Raw genomic sequence first — 13684 nt, 5'->3', positions numbered from 1 at the left:
TGTTAACTCAGGGAATAAGTAGTCCATATTGGTCTCAGAAAGGTTGGTTCCCAGCGCGCTCTCTTTCTTTTCCCCCTCTGCTTTGCCCAGGTGCGTTACTGTAGCCTTCATCTCTCCTAAGCTCCAAGGGCCTTTCTTTTGCTTCTACAAGTAGCTCTGTAACTTAAGAAAGAAAGAAAGAAGGAAAGAAAGAAAGGAAGGAAGGAAGGAAGGAAGGAAGGAAGGAAGGAAGGAAGGAAGGAAGGAAGGAAGGAAGAAAAAGAAAGAAAGAAAGAAAGAAAGAAAGAAAGAAAGAAAGAAAGAAAGAAAGAAAGAAAGAAAAAGAAAGAGAGAGAGAAAGAAAGAGAGAAAGAAAGAAAGAAAGAAAGAAAGAAAGAAAGAAAGAAAGAAAGAAAGAGGCAGGAAGGAAGAAGAAAGCAAAGGAGGAAGAAACATATTTAACATTTAAAGAGCTATAACATGCTAAATGATAAAATTAGAATCAATGAATAGAGTTTACAAATGTTTTTAAACAACCGTATTGAGGTACAAATTACATACTATAAAATTTACCCATTTAAACTGTAAAATTGAATGGTTTTTAAATAAATTTTAACAGTTGTGCAGAAAATTACAAAATTTAATTAGCAACATTAGGGACTTGACATTATAATCTCAGGAAGGAAGGGAAGAGGTGGTTTAGAACAGCGGTTCTCAACCTGTGGGTCACGACCCGAGCGGGGTTGCCTAAAGCCATCGGAAAATACATAATGCATATCAGGTATTTACACTCCGAATCATAACTGTAGCAAAATTACAGTTATGAAGTAACCACCAAAATTATTTTTTGGTTTGGGGTCACCGCAACATGAGGAACTATATTGCGGGGTCACGGCATTAGAAAGGTTGAGAACCACCGGTTTAGAAGAAGATTAAAAAGAAGGAAAAAAACCACTTTTTTTTAGAAAATATTTTAAGCACCTTCTTTATTTTAGAATGACTTAGATTTACAATAGGTTACAAAGATCATACAAAGAGTTCTGTATACCCCTCATCCGCTTCTTTTATTGTTAACATTGTACATTACTTACATTACATAGCTACAACCCCCAAAAGAAAACAGGTACATTACTATTAACTGAAGTCTGCGTTTTATTACGATTTTGTAGGTTTTTCCCACTACTCTCCTTTTTCTTCCTAGGATCCAATTCAAGCCACCTTATCACATGTAGTCGTCACTCCCTTCTCCACCTCTGCTCTGTGACAGTTTCTGGCCCTGGCAGTTTGGAGAAGTATTGAGCAGGTGTTTTCTGGGGTGCCCCCAGTTTGGGTTTGCCTGATGTTTTCCTCGCGGTTAGAAGGAAGTTGTTAGGCCTTTGGAGAACGACACCGAAGAGATGGCGTGCCCTTCTCATCCCATCGAATCAGAGATGTGTGATCATCTGGACAGTTGCTTTCTTCCAAGTTTCCAAGAAATCCTTCTAAATTCATATATATTTTTTTAAAGAACTATATTATTATCTTTGCAGGCTACATTAATTTGGAAACAAACCCATATGTTCAGTTTGGGCTTTGCCTTGTTGAGCTGTTGTGCATGTTTTCAACCACTAGAGAGAAGCACCGAACAACTAAAGTGAACGGTTTATTCTTAAATGCAATTAAATGGATAGAAAAATGCTGAAAATGATAAAACCAGGAACTGGAAGAGCGTTAAAACACCGACCAGACCCTCTAGAGTCTAGACCATATCCAAGTCCTAATGAAAGTTTGTAATAACACAATTTCTACTCTGTTCCTATATGATTGATTTGATTCCTGTTGAGTTATCCTAAATGGTTTACACAGCTGGAAACTTTGGCAAGTTTATATTCCCTAAAAGTTGGTGACAAAGGGAAGAGATGGTGGCAGGGAGAGAATGGAAAAGGGGAAATTGGAGAACAGGCTTCGTCTTAATTTGGTCAAGCTTTATAGAAATCTCTTCCCTTCTCTGGCTTCTTACCAGCAACGGTTAGTGATATATTCTCATAATTAAACATAGAGCATATTGTCTAATTTTGTTTAACTTTTTTAAAACTATTTTTATATTACTGGTCTGAACTGATTTTGCATGCATTATCTAATATTTTTAACATATCTTTATTTTTTTTTAAGATTTTACTTATTGATTTTACAAAAGGGGGATAGCGAGAAGTATCAACTTATAGTTAGTTGTTAGACTCAATTTTCATTGCTTGCTTGTTGCTTGTCCCATGTGCCTTGACTGAGCAAGCCCAAAATTTTGAACTGGTGACCTCAGTGTTCCAGGATGACATTCTATCCACCGCACCACCCCAGGCCAGACAAAAAGTATCTTTATTTTTAAACTGTATTTAATGGGTTGGCATTGTTTAATAAAATGATAGAGGTTTCAGATGTACAATTCTATAGTACATCATATATAAATTGTACTGTGTATTCACCAACCCAAGTCAAGTCTTCTTCCATCACCATTTATCCCCCATTACTCTTATTATCTAATTTTTATTTTTAAAAAATTAATAGACTATTTTTAGAGCCATTTTATGCTTACAGAAAAATTAAAGTCTAGAATTCTCATATATTCAATCATCACAGCCTGGCCAGGCTGTGGTACAGTGGATACAGCATCGACTTAGGATATTGAGGACCCTGGTTTGGAACCCTGAGGTTGTCAGCTTAAACAGAGATCATAGAAATAAACCCATGATCACTGGTTTGAGCCCAAGGGTGCTGGCATGAGCAAGAACTCACTGGCTCAGCTGGAGCCCCCCCCCGGTTAAAGTACATATGAGAAAGCAATCAATGAACAACTAAAGTGCCACAACTATGAGTGCATGCTTCTCATCTCTCTCCTTTCTTTTCTTTCTGTCCCTCTCTCTCTCTCTCTGTTGCTTTCTCACACAAAAAAAATTTATCACAACCCCAGTTCCCCTATTATTAACATATGTATTAGTGTGGTAAATTTGCTATAATTAATAAATTGATAAAAACACGATTGTTAACTAAAGTCCAGAGTTTTCATTAGGGTTTACTTTTGGTGCTCCACATTCTATGGGTTTTGACAAATACATAATGTCATGTATCCACTAGTTTCATACAGAATACTTTCACTGCTCTAAAAATGCTCTGTGCTTCACTTAGTAATCCCTCTCTCCACCCCAAACCTATGACAACCACTGATCTTATTATCTGCATAATTTTGCTTTTTCCAGAATGTTTTTAGTTTGGATCTTACAGTGTGTAGGCTGCCTTTTTTCACTTTCAATATGACTTAAGTTTCCTCCATGTCTTTTTGTACATCAGTGGCTTATTTATTTTTACTGCTGTATAATATTCCATTGTGTAAATCATAGATAGTTTATCTCTTTACCTATGGAAGGACATCTGAGTTGCTTCCAAATTTTGATATTTATGACTAAAGCTGCACAAAAATGACATAAACATTTGTGTGCAGATTTTTTAATGGACGTGTGTTTTCAACTCATTTGAGTAAATATCAAGGAGCACAATTGCTAGATCATATGATTAGACTTTGCTTAACTTTGTAAGAAATTGATAAACTGTCTTTCATAGTGGTTGCACCATTAACATTCCCATCAGCAAAGAATGAGTGTTCCTGTTACCTACAGCTTTGCCAGTGTTTGGTGGTGTCAATTTTCAGATTTTAGCCATTTAATTAATGAGTAAGTAGAGTTATCTCATTGTTCTGTTAAGTTGCACCTCCCTCAAAGTTGTGGTGCTGAGCACCTTTCACAGGCTTCTTTGTCATCTGTGTATCTTCTTTAGTGAGTTGTTTGTTTACATCTTTTACCTACTTTGTAATTAGTGTTTTCATTTTCTGACTGTTGAGTTTTAAGAGTTTTTTGTATATGCTGTTACATCTTTATCAGATATACATGTTTTGCAAAGATTTTTCTTCTACCTTGTGAATTCTTTTTATACTACTAAGTCTAAATTAATTTTTACAACAACAACTCTGTGATGCAGGTCTATTATTAGCTCTATATTATAGATGAGGAAATGTGGTCATGGAGATACTACTTATCCCACCCAAGCTCTCAAAAACTAAGGTGCAGTGGTTCTGACATGTGAACCTGCTGAGTGCAGTCTGTTGAGCTCACTGCTTCCCCACCTTGTATTCAGTGCTCATGAGCTTTGCACCGTGGGCTGATTCTGCTCAACTGAGATCAAGAATGATGGTGAGACCCTGATATTGGTCCTCTTTTCATTTACATTACTCCAGATACTAGTGCTTAGAAATGCAGTGATCTAGCAACAGTGCTGAGAAATAGAACTTTATATACTACCAAATGCAACCCAGCCTCAAAAAGGTTACATTCAGACCAAAAGCAGGGAATTGTTCAATGTCAGAGAATAATGGAATGGTTTCTTGAAAAATTGCAGAAAAACCCATTGTAACAGCCCTGGCTGGGTCGCTCCGTTGGTTAGAGCATTGTCCCTGATACACCAAAACTGTGGCTTGGATCCCCAGTCAGGGCACATACAGGAGTCAACCAAGGGACACATAAACAAATGGAACAACAAATTGATGTTTCTCTCTTTTATTTTTTGACAGATATTTATTTATTTATTATTATTTTTTAAAGTTTATTAGAAAATTAAATTTACCATGGTGACATTGGTCAATAATAGTACACAGGTTTTACTTAAACATTTCTACAGCTTTTAAACTGTTAATTATGGTGTATACTAATTTTTGATTAAGTAAAATGTATTTTTTACAGTTATTCAATAACCAGTATAGCCATGCATTATTTTTAAATGTTCTTATTAAATTTATTGAGATGATATTGGTTAATAAAATTTTACAGGCTTCAGGTATCATCTGTATATTGCATTGTGTGTTCGTCACCCAAAGTTAAGTCTCCCTCAATCCCCATCTATCCTCTGTCTGTCCTCCTCTATCTCCCCTACTGCTTCTGCCTCCTGCACTCCCCACACTTGTCTGTACCCATAAATTACTTTTTTATTTAATGCCTTCACTTTTTTCACCCAGCCCCCAACCTCCATCCCCTCTGACAGCTGTCAGTCTTGTCTCTAAGAGTCTGTTTCTATTTTGTTTGTTAATTTATTTTGCTCATTAGATTTAACATATGAGTGAAACCATATGATAGTTGTCTTTCTCTGACTGGTTTATTTCACTTAGCATAATAATCTCCAGGTTCATCCATGCTGTCACAAAAGGTAACATTTTCTTTTTTACAGCTGAGTAGTATTCCACTGTGTAAGTGGACCACAGCTTTTTTATCCATTTACTGATGAGCAATTGGGTTGCTTCCAAATCTTAGCTATTGTAAATAATCCTGTGTATATTCTTTTAAAATAGTGTTTTGGGTTCCTTTAGCTATATTTCCAGAAATGAAATTGCTGGGTCATGAGGCTGTTTCATTTTTAATATTTTGAGGAAACCCCATACTGCTTTCACAGTGGCTGCATCAATCTTCATTCCCACCTACAGTGCACGAGGGTTCCTTTTTTCTCCACATCCTCACCAGCACTTGTTTGTTAATTTATTGATGATTTCCATTCTGGCAGGTGTGAGGTAGTTATTTCATTATGGTTTTGATTTGCATTTCTCTGATGATTAGTGGCTGATCATGTTTTCATATGTTTATGGCCATATGAATGTCTTCTTTGGAGAAGTGTCTATTTAGGTCTTTTGCCCATTTCTTAATTGGATTTTTTTCTTTGGTATTGAGTTTTATAAGTTTCTTGTAAATTTTGGATATTAACCCCTTATCAAATGTTTCATTGGTAAATACAATCTCCCATTCAATGGTTTGTCCTTTCATGATTTGTTGATTGTTTCCCAGTTTGATATAGTCCCATTTATTTATTTTTTTTATTTCCCTTGCCCTAGGTCAGTGGTCGGCAAACCCCGGTTCATGAGCCACATGCGACTCTTTGGCCCCTTGAGTGCAGGTGCAAAGGCCAGCTTAGGAGTACCCTAATTAAGTTAAAACAATGTACCTACCTATACAGTTTAAGTTTAAATAATTTGGCTCTCAAAATAAATTTCAATTGTTGTACTGTTGCTATTTGGCTCTGTTGACTAATGAGTTTGCCAACCACTGCAATATGTCAGAAAAAATATTGCTATAAGAAATATTCAAGGCCCTGGCCGGTTGGCTCAGTGGTAGAGTGTCGGCCTGGCGTGCGGGAGTCCCGGGTTCGATTCCCGGCCAGGGCACACAGGAGAAGCGCCCATCTGCTTCTCCACTCCTCCCCCTCTCCTTCCTCTCTGTCTCTCTCTTCCCCTCCTGCAGCCAAGGCTCCATTGGAACAGTTTGCCAGGGCGCTGAGGATGGCTCTATAGAGGGCCTCCGCCTCAGGCACTAGGATGGCTCTGATTGCGGCAGAGCGACGCCCCAAGATGGGCAGAGCATCTCCCCCTGGTGGGCATGCCAGGTGGATCCCGGTCGGGCGCATGCGGGAGTCTGTTTGACTGCCTCCCTGTTTCCAACTTCAGAAAAGGAAAAAAAAAAAAAGAAAGAAATATTCAAGATTTTCTCTTTCTGTCACTCTCTAAAAATCAATAAATTTAAAAATATATAAAAAAGAACTAACTTTATAAAAATCCACTAACACTGAAACAGGGAATGTTAGTCTTTTCTTTGGTGGAAATAAAAGTGAAACTTTAGGAGTCAGGGCATGGAGTCAACTATCCTTATTTTCCATTACTTTGACCTGGGTATTTCTAAGGGCATAGCTACAAAATGCATTTAGTGCAAAGACACACACAGAAAAAATGGTGGATGAATAACAACGTTTATTGTATTGTTAGTACAATAAAACAGTGTATTGTTTTAGTACAAAAAAAGTGGTGGGATTCTATGGAAAGTAATCTCACAGAATGATCTGATTATAAATTTCTAGCTAGGCAGATCAAGGTGGGCAGTCACGCCCCAAGCATATAACTGCTTTAGTGAAAGGGTTAGTCGTGGCCTTCAGCAAGCCCCGTGCATTGCTCTGTGCATCTAGGTTAACACACCTGGAAAATGACTCTTTTCAGACCCCTCAGAAATGAAAATACCCTCAAGAGAACACATAATCTTATTCACTATTTTATAAGCCAATCCCCAATTTGCTTCCTTCCCACCTTCATGCAGTTTTCCTTAAGTTCCCTCCTTAAATTTAAATGCACAAAAGAAACTGTGAAAGCTATTCTGGAGAACATTTGAGCTCTTGCTCCTTGGCATTTTCTTTGAGTGTAGCTCAAATAAACACTTATAGAATTTAGGTTTAGGTGTTTCTTATGTCCTCATAAGGCATATTATTTCAAGAAGTTTAATGATAAAAGATAGTTTTTAAGTGATTTGGTGATGAAAAGGAAAGAGAGTAGTAGCTAGAGGGGGCACCCAGGACATGCACCTGGCTGAAACTCTGGCTGGGAGAAAGGCTGGTTTGAAGACGATGCAAGTCATGCTGGGCACTGGGTATAGTGGGGTGAGAGGATGGGATCCAGGATGAATGCAAGGAAATGGCTTTATACTGTTCATCTGAGACAGGCTAGAATTATCTAAAAATAGAGGATGCAGTAGGCAAGAAGAGAGGGAAAGGAACATTATTCCCGAGAGGCTTTCTCTGTAAGGTAGGAGATGACTTTACTGACTGCACAAAGAGAGTGCCGATTCATGGCTAGAAAGTCTCATTCTTGGCTTTTTCCCGCATAGTCTGTGCTTCAATCTGTTTTGCTGTCTGAAGACAGCCTGCCCCATGCACTACCTGATTTCTCTTGTTGGTGGTGGGTCTTCTCTCTCTTTCTCTACTTCACTCTCACTCTTCAGCCTTCCTCCTGCAACACAGGTGAGAGAGGTTTGGATTCCATCATTTTTTTCAATCATCTTCTTCCATCAAATCAATGTAAAAATTTAGAGTCCCAATGGCCTCCTTGGTTAAAGGACTTAGTGGTTCTATTTTCAAAGAGTTTATAAAGGAAACCATAGGATAGGTCTTAATGAATGATTTAATGAACTGTTTTCAGCACTACCCACAATGACGTGTAGAAATTGTGGAAAGTCAGGCTGGTCCTTCCTCCAGCAGGCCTGATACCCCCACCTCACACCTAAACACACTCACTCTCCTGCCTGTGAGCAACACAGAAGTCTGGGAGACACTCAACTGCTCATAGCCTCATTGTCTTCCCTTTGACAAAACATTTTCTTTAAATTGAATACTTTCAAGTCCTATTGAAGTTCTTGATATGAAGCTCTATTTAAACGTAAATGATCATAACCTTCACATTTGTTTCCTGAACCAAACTAATTCAATTCATGCTAAAGAATACATCTACATCCCTCTTTCTTTTTATTTCTAATTAGCTTTTGAGTTTAATAATGAATTGAGTCTAATAGACCCTGGACTAGAGGCAGCCTCATTGAATTTCACTTACTTTTGTTTGAACTAGACTAACCATGCATCACTAGGAATAAATGAATTTATCTGTATTGTGAATTTAAATTAACAGTATACCATAAAATACTAGATTTTTAATGACTGTTACTAATATCCAGATATATTATAATTTTAATGATTGTGCTATTCATATTTATCTTTGAGTTTCAAGTCATCACTTTCTTTTAAATTAATGCACCAGACCAAAACAATGTGACAATACAAGGCATCTTTAAATTTCAGGGACCATACACATTTTAGTCTAAGAAACACCTTCTGTAAGTCTTCACTTACACACTTTTCTTTGAACTTACAAGCTATGAATTAATAATTATAGAGCAGTGCATATACGTGTTTAAAATAGTACTGGTGATGGAATCACTTTTATTTTGCTCTGCTTTATTCGAAATTGAATATAAGCATGTTTGTTTATCTAGAAATTAATTTTCTTTGCCATGAAGCTTTGCATCTTTTTCTCTATTTGGACTTGCTTAAGCTTTCTTCTGAAATAACTCAGAACTTGATTTTTACATATTTTATGTCTCCTGTTACACTACCTTGAAAAGCAAGCTAATATTGTGACAGGAGAATGAGACCCAGAGTCCAATGGAACTGGTCTGAATTCCACCGGCGTTCATTTTAAACGTGCATTCCTGAATATATCTAAATAGATGCCCATAAATCTGTTTCTTGGTCTGTAAAACAGGGATAATAATCTGTACAGAGTTGATGTGAGAATCAGAAATGAGTGTATAAATCACGTCGCTCAGTTCCTGTCCATGGTGGGTATGGTAACCATTACATCTTATGTGTGTCTCTGTCACGAGGCTGATGCTGATCAAGGCAAAGGCTCTCTCTGTCTCCATTGCTTAGGAAGTGTTGTGCTCATAAAAAGTATCAGCTTACATTTCTTGACTAAGGAAATTAATTATTAAAAGAAAGAAGATCTCATAAACTCCAACTTAAGAAAAACCGGAAAGCTGTGCAATTTTCACTTTTTTGCCTTATATCAATATTTTTTCTATATCTCATGCCAGTTTGTAAAGAGATGGACACTCTTTTATTATGCGGTATGGAAGGTCTTATCAAGAGAAGTAAAATATTTGTTTATATCTCATGTAAATAGAATCGAAATTCCCCAAAGATCTGACGTATTGCCTGTTGTGTCCTGTATACACAATTCCCACTGTGTCAACACAGCAATTTGGTGGTTGACAATTGCCATATCCTTTGTGGTGGGCATCAGGAGTTTCTAACAATTGGAGGTAGGCACCCAAGCACTCCAGCAAACCAGTGGCGTAAGGAACATAACTGGTGCCGGGGGCACGACACTTTATTTGCTCCCCCCGCCCTTCTACTATGCTTTTCTTGTTTGTCTTGGAGACCATTTGGCGCCCCTCTGCGAGAGGCGCCCGGGGCATGATAGACCCCCTGGCCCCCCTCTCACTGCGCTACTGCAGCAAACTCTCTACCAGGAGGTAGGCTACAAAGAGAGAGAGTATTATATTCTGCCACATAGTCATACGGTCAGTTTTCTGTTCTTTTAGGTACCCCAATAAATAGTTTGCATGAAAGGTTTACTCCCATCCAAATTTCAGTGTTCTGAAGGTAAGAAATGCCAATTTTGCTAAGGTGTTGGTCACAGGATCAGCCAGAGGTTAAGACGTTTGGCCCCATTTTGGAAGGTTCAACTATTCACCGGATTTTTGTTCATGCTCATGTTAAGAGTTGAGATGCCTAACACTAGGCTAAAACTATTTTAGCAACTATTTGTGTGAGCACCACTCATTTCTCCAGTGAAATATTAATTGTAACATTACTTATGCTAATGAACAGTCCGCCAAGGCAGGGAAGTTGGTGTTATTTGAAGGGTTTACTGTATTGTCTTGTGAAGGCTGGAATCCTGACTAGGGTCTTTCAATTGCTCATTGTTGACTTTGTTTCATGATTCTTTCATTATTGACTCCCATCCCTTTCTCTGTTATAAATTAAGAGCAACCTGCAACATGTGTGCATCCTTTATCTATACTGAAGTTTACAAAGTATACGAAGGAGATTACAGAGCACATGACAGCATTATCAAGTGAACTTGTGTGAGAACAGACATTTTAAAGCACTTCAGGTTTTGTGGAGTGCCTCAGTTCCAGAACAATTGAGAAAGGGGAGCAGTAGCTGCAGGAAATAACATGTGGAAAGGGTCCTGTGGAAAGCAGACTCCCAGCCAGGAGACCACCCCCAGAGCAGTGCTGGGCACGCAGGCCAGCGGAGGCACGGTGCTGTGTAATGTACCCATAAAGACCATCTCTAATGACGGCAGAAGGCACAAGGGCAAACAACGGTAAAACTTAATTCTGCTTGTGCAAAACAAGGGAAGAGATGTCTCCCCTTCCTTCTTAGAGCACCTTCCTCAGAAGTTCTTTCTCTCTCTCTTCAAAATGTATGTAAACTTTTTAAAGAGTTAGCCTTGCCAGTTTCACAACCCTGGGAAGTCCTTCTCAAGAATCTGGGTACCATCTCTATGAGATGTAACCTCAAGGAAGATAGCGACACCATCTCTTGTCAAAAAGCTTGGAGTTTCTTTTCCTTTGTACAAAGCCAATTAGCTAACACGGATGGTCATTCTCATTACCAGGTGGATTCAGGGTGAACTATGTGGGACAAATCCTGTTGTCAAGTCCCAGCTCTCGAGGACTGGCCAGAGTTTATCCTGAGAACATGAATGTGCCAGATGGAGTCTGTTTGGCTACTCAAGGGGATGAGATTGCTTTCTGTCTTGGCAGCCCCTCAGCAGATTACCTGTGATGTGCATCCTGTTCTGGCTTAATACTCAGCCAATAATAAAACTGTTTTCTTTCTGTATTGACTTTATTGAGAGGATTTTAGGGTTGGAAGAAGATTTTGGTTTAAATTCTATTTTCTCTAAGGCTGGAGCTTAGAGAAATCTTTTATGATTTCCTTGTTGTTTTTACTGCATCGTGACGATGTCAAGCTATGCTCCTCCCACATTTTCTCTCATTTATAGTAATATGATCTACTTTCTAGGAGTGTAAGCATATTGACTCTCTTACCTCTGGTCTAGTATTTTATCTTAGTTGCCTTTTCCAGTAACGGTTGAAATCCTTAATCAATCTAATTGTTCTTTCTAGCTGAGCCCTGAACTCTGAGTCCAGCCCTACGTGTCCATAGGAGATTTAATCAACATTGTTTAGCCAGGTATAAACTAGATTTGAGGAAAATTTAGTCAAACTAATAATGTTATAAATAATTAACATACACATATCCTTTGATCAGTGATACTTTTGTTATATCATTGGAATTCTGCAACTCTTTCCTTTAATTATTTCTATTGAATTTTAAGACCTTTATCAATACCTTCAATTTCTTTTTAATATTTTAAAATTAAATTTTCTATATTTTCAACAGATCAAAATAGAAACATAAAATGATCCCCTCTCTAAAAAACACATCACAATATTAACTACCCAGAGATAATCGGTATAAAGACTTCATAATTCTCAGTGTGTGGGTCTCCAGGGTTTTCCACATTTTTTAGAGCAAAGCAGGAATAAAGGAATATAAGTTTTAAAAAAGATAAGTTAAGAAGGAATAAAGTAGAAATCCTTCTCCCTAAGTCTTTAATAGCACTTAGATATTTTAAGAAATCATTTTTAAGAAGCACTCTACTTAAAAGGTGAACATCCTTGGAAGAATATTCATTTTCAGTGAGGCTTTCCTGTTGCTCGTCTTTCAGTTCCATCACACAGGAAGCTGAATTGCTTCAGCTAAAAAGGCTTGTGGCCTAATCATAAACTATTTCTTAACCTAGTGCTTTGTGTAGTTCCCTTCCCATTAATGGGAGTGATCTTCAAGGGTTCTTTTTCATTAGAGAGATTGTCTTCAGGGATAAATCACACATTTGTTTGGAGTGAGTTTGTAAGAAAAAAATCAGGATAAAGAAAGAGTTTCCAAATTGCAGGACACTCCCAATAGTCTGTAACTTGTATAAAGAGTGTAAGCATTTATCAGTACCTAAACAAACAGCCACTTAATGCAGACACTAGTAATAGTAAATTTTTACTGTCCGGAAATCTAACTTCCAGCTTTAGAAAATTATATCAAAGCACCTTCTACTGAGAAGAGAGAAGGGGCTGGATAAAAGGAAAGTGATGATTTATTTAAACTAATTATAAGCTATAATGACTGAATTTAATTTCTTCTTGAATTTAAATATTTGAAGAACTACTCTCTTTCATTAAGTATCAGTCATAAGTTTCACTGGTCTATGGCTTAAAAAAATGAATGTATGTTTCCAGTGGCTTAATTTATAACAGAGAACAGTTGAAAGCATGAGAAAATGGACCTTCAATTCCATCCTGGTCCTTAATTTTGAACACAAAAGGCTGCTTCATTTCCCATACTGATTACCACTAGAGGGAGTAAAAGGGACAATGCCTGCTTCTCCATTTCTTCAGGGGTTGATAATAGAAAGCTTTGCTTCTTGGGAACTGCATAAACCAGGGGTCAGGAATCTTTTAGGCTGAGAGAGCCATGAACACCGCATATTTTAAAATGTAATTCCGTGAAAGCCATACAACAACCCGTGTACGTTATGCATTATCCAATAAAAATTTGGTGTTGTCTCAGAGGACAGCTGTGATTGGTTCCAGCCACCTGCAACCATGAACATGAGCGGTAGGAAATGAATGGATTGTAATACATGAGAATGTTTTATATTTTTAATGTTATTATTACTTTTATTAAAGATTTGTCTGTGAGCCAGATGCAGCCATCAAAAGAGCCACATCTGGCTTGCAAGCCATAAGTTCCCAACGCCTGGCATAAAGTGTAAACTAAAATGCTCATATAACTTAAGTTATCTGTTTGAAATGAAAACTGATAGTTTCATTTTCATTGAGTCCAATGTCATGTCTGACCAGTTCTGTCTTTTGGTAAGCCCTTCACCCTGTCCTTGCTACTCCCTGTGCTGGTGTACCTGCTCCCTCTGTTCCTTCTAGGAAACATCAGGACATGACTACAATATACAATAACCAGTGATGGCAGAACAGGGGCTGACATGTGAGTCAGGCAATTTCAGAAATCAAGAATAAGAGGGCATATAAGTTAATATCCTAATAATTTATGTAAAGACCAGAGAACCTAAGCATTGAACTCCCTTATGTGAACATCAGTTTTGATATCTTGTCAATGTTGCCAAGGAGAGAAAAGGAGAAAAGGAAATAGAAGCATATAGGAAGGAACTTTCACTTCTGGT

This window comes from Saccopteryx leptura, chromosome 4 (assembly GCF_036850995.1).
Source record: "Saccopteryx leptura isolate mSacLep1 chromosome 4, mSacLep1_pri_phased_curated, whole genome shotgun sequence".
Classification (NCBI taxonomy): domain Eukaryota; kingdom Metazoa; phylum Chordata; class Mammalia; order Chiroptera; family Emballonuridae; genus Saccopteryx; species Saccopteryx leptura.
The sequence above is the reverse complement of the archived record's forward strand: the minus strand, read 5'-3'. Positions refer to the sequence as shown.